Below are 7,951 nucleotides of genomic sequence, written 5' to 3'. Positions count from 1 at the left end.
TGTATTCCTTTCAAAGTGAAAGACAAGAAATAAAGGAAACTGAATAGTCCAACTTCACTCTGTTGGTATTGGCCTAAAACATGATTTATATATATAAAAGAAAGAAAATTTATCAGTATATGTTTAAATCATGCTCATGCTGCTTTTACAAGTATGGCATATAGCATGATAATATATATTTTATTGTGAAATCTAAAAAGGTAGGAAAGGAAAAAAAAATATTTTCTTATCTTTGGCCTCCAATAGAGAGCATGTAGATTGTGGAACCGACATTGGCATAGAAGTCAAGGCATCCTATGGGTAGTGCCGAAGATGGAGGCGACGCAAGTAGTGTTCCGGAGAGGACTTGTTCAATTTTTAGTTGAAGCACATGCGCAGTTTTGTGCAAGATATGGCTATATTGTTCTTGAGTTAGTTAAGTCTCCCCTATTGGCCAGAGAAGATGACCTCTCCATATCAGATGCTTGGCTTGTGTTTGGCTTCTTCTTCATTTTGAAAAAATTTGTTTGGCATGAAGCCCCCAAGTATTTTGGGGTTTGCATGTGTAGTTTACTCAAAGGCATGAATGATGGATTTGCCAAAGTCCCCCAGCCCTCTTACAAGATTTTGTTTTGCTTGAGAATGGAGATCTAAGGCACAAACAAAGGGAGCATGTGAGCAATCTATATCATGTTTGTTTTGCAAAGTAGATAGCCAACAAAAGGAAAAAAGAAAAGAAAAGAGGGAATATTCTTCTCTCTTTATTTTCTCTGGTTTATTGCTTCTGGCCTTCTTCTTTGGAGGCATTGGTGAAGATAACGGCTTGATCCCTAACAGAGTCGCCAATTTATGTAGGGGGTTTTTTCTTCCGGCAGCTGTGAATGGGCTAGGCTGCCGTAAAGGGCAGATTGATAAAATTGTCCCCCTTTGTCTGAGTTTGAAAATCAAGCCCCAAAAATGCTTCGAAAGGGCAGTAGAGCCTTAGGAAGCATCTTGGTTACCTTCACCAACCAAGACAACAACAACTTATAGATGATTTCTTAATGCTTACAGATGAGTTATTAGCTTGGCATGAGAAAATCATGGCATGGGAACAAAATTGACATGAGTTTAGCACTAAAGAGAGAATTATGTGTTCTTAGAGAGTAGAAAGGGTGTCCAAGTAAGAGAGGAAGGGTTTTTAAGCAGGTTTGGCTGAGAGAGAAGGGGGGAAAAAGGAAATGGTGGCTTGAGTGCTTCTTCCGGCAGCTTGACAATGACTCATCACTGTTAGAACAATCTGCCAAAAGAGGGAAAATGGGGAAGAAGGGTGAATAGTGCACGAAATGGCTGGATTTTGCAAGTAAGAGAGGAAGCTTGCTCTCTGGTTATGGATGATTTTTGTTGGGTAGAAGAGGCCCTATTTATAGCCGCTAGAAGCCATCTTTTTCTAAGAAACCTTAATGGCTTCCATCCCATTTTGCCAAGTTTTTCCCTTCCTTTCTCCCCTCATCCCTTCAATCATCCTATTTTGGTGAAATCTACTCTGCTCTTTCGCACAAAATCAGGAGATTTGGGAGCTCAAGGCCTTTTTTCCCGTAGCCTCCCTAGTGATGAATTCCTATTTTCAAATATCTCCTTTTCTCTCCTTGCGTGCCAATATCTTTTGTTTCTTTGGATGTTTTGCTTGAAAGCTTGTTCCTTCCCTCCCAGCAGCCTACGTAGTCTTCCCAGCTCCTTCCAAGGCTTTGTCTTTCAGTCAAATGCTGGAGCCTTTGATGCCCTCTTACTTCTAATTTGTATGGGCTTTCAACCTCCCAAACAAATAGGCTAATCTCATCAAATATTGGGCTATATGGGTTAATTTTAGTGGGCCATTTTGCTTGGGTTTTTTGGTTGGGTTACTTTGGTTGGGTTATTCTCCCTTTTTGTGCTTACCCATATGTTTGGGCCTAAGAAATGGGCTTGGGTTTGAAGCTCCCAAGCGACCCGAACCTCCATTTCTCGGCTCATCAATGAGCCTCATGAAAACTTATTACCATCCATACCACAACCTACTCAAGGAAGCCCGGACAGTTGAGTGGCTTGGGCCCACTTAGGCTTGTAGCGTGGTTGGGTGTGACATAACAATGTTTGGCATGGCATGTTGCTTGGCATGTCTTTCAATTATGATGCTTGACGGGAAAATTAGCATGGATTTGTAGAACTAACGCATTTTACAATCTTAATTTTGATTCCTAACACGATAGATTATTTATTTGGCATGGCACGCGAAGTGTGATTCGTGCACGGTAAATCTTTGCGTGCTCCAAATTAGGTCTTTTCTCAATAATATATCGTTTTGGGCCGAGAATATATTCGAGCCCAATTGTGAATTTTTTGGGCCTCAACACCGACATGATGTGGCTGTGTTGTAGTAAAATAAAGGAATTTTATATGAGCTTTGTGATGTAAGGCATATAGGCTAACACTATGCCAAATTTTACTTTCCGCAACACTATATAGGCATCGGTGAAATGAAATAACGATGTTGTTAGTATATTAGACATCGGTTTTATAAATAATAAGACTAAAAGTATATAAAGGCATCAGCACAAATATTTGGTTTTTCCTACCGATGCTATCGATTATACTTAGCATCTATGATAGAAATATACTGATGCGTAAAATTATTGTGCGAAAAATAAATTTAAGCGCCACGTTTAACTCCGATGTCAAAAGCCTAATTGACCGCTACAGTAATTTTCCCCTTAAAAATTTCGTTCCCTTGTGAATATTTCAGATTCCCCCTCTCACCAAAAATTTCCCTCTCTTCTCGATACCCAGAGTCACTCTGAGCTCTCATCCTTCTCACCTTCAAACTCCCTCTCTTCTCCCTCGCGATACCCCCAGTCCACATAAACCCTCTCTCGCGCTATACCCACAGTCACAGTACTCTCTCATCCAGTCACAGACAGTCACTCTGCCTACCTCTTCTTCGTTTTCAGATCTGTGCTCTTCGGTCGTCTCCTTCCTCCCTCTCGAGGCTTCTTCTTCAGCTAGGGTTCGTAACTCCGATCCTTTACCGGTACGTGCAATTGCTTTTACGAGTCCGAGACTGTCGTTTTGTGCACTTTATGTTGATTTTACCGTCGTTTTTACTTGGGCTGGGTGTTGGTTGGGTGCTGAGAAATAGCGAGAAAAGGCAGAGGGCGAAAATGGATTTTTCGCTTATCAGTTTATCTTTTTTTTTTATATTTGTTTTCTGGGTTATCGAATCTACAAAGACGAAAGCTAAAAATCAAATAGCTTCAATTAAGAAATTTAGGAATTGGGTTTAGCGTGGATTTAATTTCTGGGGTTTTTCTTGCAGAAAATCTAGGATTTTGTAGGAATATCAATAATGATTTACTGACCCTTTTTCTTATTTGTTTTTTCCCCTTTCCAATCTTTTCTTTGTGTCATGAAGGGGATGAAGAGGTTTTGTATTTCTGGTCTGGATTGGATAAGTGATTAGTATATGAACATATTTGCATATGTGTTTGTGTCTCTGGAATATGCAATGCATAAACATGGTACATAGTGTATAAGATGTATCTGGGCGTTTGTATGTATGTTGTGATCGTTATTGTACGTTTGGCAGCTATAAAATGAGTTGGGATGTTTCTCTGTTTGTTTCTTTTTCTTTGTTTTTCGATTTAAATCTATTTGGAGAGAATTGTTTTCCACTTTGCAAATTCCAATTATAACGAATTTCATTACCCCCCACTCTCTCTCTCGGGGTTGGTGGTGACACTTCAGCACCTAAGCAAGAAGAAGTCAAGCGTCTTCCAGGCGGGAAGATTAAGAAAAAGGTGAGACTTCTGAAATTATTTGTTTTTGAGGATCTTTTGATTACAATTATTTAAACTTGGTATTGGCTTTTCTGTAGGAGAGGCAAGAAGTTACTATTGAAAAGATGACGCGTAATAAGCGAAAATGTATCACCACTGTGAAAGGGCTGGAGCTTTTTGGTGAGCAATCTTCTGCTTTACATCCTTTGTTTTCCCAAAGATTCTTATTTTGTTTCTTTTGTCATTAACTTAGTGCCTTTGATTACAATTCAGGTGTCAAACTTAGTGATGCTTCAAAGAAATTGGGGAAAAAGTTTGCCACAGGAGCCTCTGTTGTTAAGGTTTGATAGACTTGAAGAAGCGATTTGAAATCTGTTCTGCCATGTGACTTTTTCACATGTTCCACCCGTGGGCTCAATTGCACCGCTGTAGATGAAGAGGATGAGAAGGCTCACAAGGCATTTCACAAGGACTATACCTGTGGAATTCAATTCAAGGTGCAAAAGGTTTTAGATTATGTGTCTTCATGAGTTTCTTAGGTCCATTTGGGTGTTTATTTTGGCAAATTGCTGACTGAGTTTTGCAGGGATGGTGCAATGAAAGGGTTGTTCATACGCCTTCTGTTGAAGGAGGTCGGTTTGTTTTGGTGTTAGATTGTGACCCTCCTGCTCAGAGAAACAAGGTTCAAACTCAACGTTCTGTTTTCTTTTTGTTTTTGGGACAGAATCAACATTCTGTTTTCTTGAATCTGATACTTTATATAAATTGGGGGACTGTTTCAAGTAAACTCAAAGATTAGCTTAACTAAGCTACTGTATTTGTACTGGCAGGTTGGGGAAGTTGTGAAGATGATGGAGAGTGAGCTTGGTACTGGATGGATTTTGCACAAGTTGTGTAAGGTAACTGGAATGTCTAGAAAATTCTTGAACTACTATTTATTTTTGCATTATGTTGGTTCTTTTCACACTTCCATCTATTCAAGGCTTGACCATAGGACTTTTATGAACACAGTGGCGCCTTGTAATTCCACAATAGTACAAATGGCTATGGTATGTATGATTATGTTTTCCTGGACCAGGACAATGTGGAATGCTTTGGATTTATTTTTCGAAATTTTGTTTTGTAATTAACCCATCTATCTTTTGACAATTTAGGAGTAAAATAATGCTTTTGTATATCTCTCTCTCTCTCTCTCTCTCTCTCTCTCTCTCTCTATGGTATGATTCAGCTATTAGCTCCATTTTCGGTGTAGTGTCTCACCCTTATGTTTGCAGGTGTATCTGTTCATTTTGTCCCAAAGGATTGTTGGGTGTCTAGTTACAAGTAAAGTGAGTTTTTTTTTTTCTCATTTCTATTCAAAAATTGAACAATCTTGCCTTTTCTTCTTTCCTTTCCTGGGGTTGGTTAGTTTGAACTTTGATAATTCATTTCTTCTCAGAGGGAATGCCAAGGAGTAACTCACCATCGATTTGCTTGGCTTAATCTTGTTGACTTAACAGGATCTGAAAGGTAAAGTGATGTAAAGAAGAGCATGTGAAATTTTAATTATTTACGAGGAAGGGGTTGGTAGAATATTGAAGGAAGATAGGGGTTGTAAATTGAAGATGAGAGTGACGCGGGAATGCCCTAGTCCTTTTTTTCTGTTGTGGATTGTAATTCAGTTTTTTTTTTTTCCTATTTCTATTGTTGTTATTTAGGCTTCAGTCATTATGTTATTGACAACATTTTCAATTTTGAGAATGGAAATACATTATGTGATTTGTCAGTGCAATTGACAAACAGGTATTGTCATTTGCATCATAGTCTTTATAATTGACAAATAAAGCAGTCTCATTTACAGTCCAATCGCGTAATTACAAGTTATAATTGATAGACATAAATAAAGTTACAAAGTATTATATTTTTCACATGTTAAGCCTTTTTTCTTCTTAAAACTTTTTTTTTTTTTTTTTTTTGGTTTTGTTAAGCCATGTCTCACTTTTCAATAATGAAGGAATTTTGAAGGAATGCACTAATGATTTTCAATCCTGAGAATGCCAATACAGTGTGTGATTTGTCAATTGAATTGACAAACAGGGAGTGTCATTTGCATTCTAGCCTTGCAATTGACAAAGTAGTCTCATTTACATTCCAATTGTGCAATTACAAGCTATAACGAATAGATATAAGTAAAGTTTACAAAGAAATGAGTACGTAATTGTCATTTGGATTTATATGAAGCTTTTTTTTCTTTTTGTTATTTGGATTTATATGAAGCTCAAGTTTTTTTATTTTTTTGCTTTTGTTGCAAGTTAGTGAAATTGCCTATTTTCACTCAACCACGTCAATCGACAAACAGGAACAGTGTAATTGCACTTCCAATTTGCGAAAAACGACTGCATGAGTGGCAATTGCGAAATGAGCTCTGTCATTTGCTCTTACAAGTTTATGGATTCAATTTTCAAGTTTGTGGAATTCTCATCTCTAAAACAGTATAACATGAGTCCTTAATGTTGTAAATCCTTGTTTTTACAACAATAAGGAATACTCTTTTATAATGTTATGGTACCCTTGGTCCTTCAACTTTCAACAAAATTGTTTACTAGAAGGACCCAATTTACATCTCTAAGGTACACTATTACCATTTGATAGGATTTTTAGTACCTGCGCAAACAGGGTTAAAATCACTGAAAATACTTGCAAGAATACAAGGTAATTGTAGTATAAATGCTCATGCAAGGTCGTTGTCCCCAGAGATTGTTTGACTAATCTGTAATTAAACTAACTCTTAATTAATAACTAAAATAGATTTTATCAAAGATTTGAAGTTTATGAATTTGAAAAGATTAAACTAACAGTAAAAGAAATCTGAAAGTTGGGAAATAATAACAGCAAAGAAGAGAAACGATTTCTTTTTTAAAGACTAGCACTTTAGAGAAAACTAGGGTTTAGCTAACACCGTCGCAATCCTATGTAATTCTATCAATTACTTATGAATTTTCACATATATGCTTTGAAGGTTAGGTTTTCCTAATGCATACTTTCCTTGTGATGTTCAAGCGAAAACATATATCTAACATGCAATCCGTCTGTGATGTTCAGATCAAATATAAACATGCAAGACTCATTATGCTTTGTGAAAACCCTTTGAAAAACCATGCAACCCTTAAGAGCGTGATGTTCGCCTTAAGTGAATTTACAATTACTAATCACAAGAAGCCCTCCTCAATTTCAGGGTGATGTTCCAACAGAAATTGCATCAAATTACTTGTCTACATATCCTAATGGTGATCAGTCATTAAAATAGATAGATAGTTTTAAACACAGTGATTAATAATTCAAAGCAAACATGCATCCATTCATAAGCAAATTAATAAAACTACATATTCATGCTAAGGCTTACGGCCTCACCCTAGCAATTGCTCCAAAAGCCAAAAAGAAGTTCTAAAAGGAGCTCTGGTAAATTGCTGTGAAAAGAAGCTTAAATACCTCCTAAAACCTAGCTACCCAATCCCCACAAGGAAATTAAGTTAAAATAAAATAAGACTAGGAAATAAAGTCCAAATTGGATTAGGAGAATCTGCCCAAATCTGCCCAGCCACGTTTTGGTCTCAAATCTCCTCCAAATCTGGCCCAAGATAGCTCGTTTTAAAGATAAAAATATTCTGAACACTTCTCCAGAAGGCCACGAACCCATCCGAGGTCATCTTGGGCTCCAAAAACGCAATATAAGCCCAAAACGTCACTTTTCCAGCACTGCACATCGCTCCTTCATTTATTCACCAGGAAATCATCGCTTAGTGTAAAAGTCTGATATTTTGATACGATCAAGCTAAGTGACTCACGTACGTCCTCCAACTAGAATTACTCCAAAATTCGTCCATTTGATTATGTTTTGCTCCAGAGAGAGTCGAAAGTCCTATATTGGAAATATAATTCAAAGTATCAAAATTCTTCCAAAATATTAACCAAAATATACTAAGAATAGGGTTAAATATATAATATAAAATCGACTCATCAAAATACCCCCAAACTTAGCTCTTTGCTTGTCCTCAAGCAAAACAAGACTCAAACAAAAATAAAAACTTAACAAACTAGACATCTGGCTAACACTTTAACCAGAACAAAATTTCCACCTTCAAGTTGCAATCCATAGCGAATTTTAAAAACTAGAACATCTATTCAAAAGATCCAATTAATCC

The 7,951-nt window shown here is 37.1% G+C and overlaps 2 long non-coding RNA genes across 2 annotated transcripts; both read left to right on the top strand.

The window, feature by feature from the left end:
- The first annotated feature begins 2,736 nt into the window (after positions 1–2,736).
- LOC148919236 (uncharacterized) lies at positions 2,737–3,949 on the top strand. The gene is made up of 3 exons (XR_016124930.1): positions 2,737–3,025; positions 3,739–3,791; positions 3,869–3,949. It is a non-coding gene; the product is annotated as an uncharacterized LOC148919236 (long non-coding RNA).
- A 168-nt stretch (positions 3,950–4,117) lies between these two features.
- Positions 4,118–5,530, top strand: LOC148919235 (uncharacterized). The gene is made up of 5 exons (XR_016124929.1): positions 4,118–4,267; positions 4,357–4,452; positions 4,601–4,669; positions 5,045–5,098; positions 5,209–5,530. It is a non-coding gene; the product is annotated as an uncharacterized LOC148919235 (long non-coding RNA).
- Positions 5,531–7,951: the final 2,421 nt, after the last annotated feature.

Source organism: Prunus mume, linkage group LG3 (genome assembly GCF_029339155.1).
Source record: "Prunus mume cultivar Tortuosa linkage group LG3, ASM2933915v1, whole genome shotgun sequence".
In the NCBI taxonomy this organism is placed as follows: Eukaryota; Viridiplantae; Streptophyta; class Magnoliopsida; order Rosales; family Rosaceae; genus Prunus; species Prunus mume.
The sequence above is the reverse complement of the archived record's forward strand: the minus strand, read 5'-3'. Positions and strand labels throughout refer to the sequence as shown.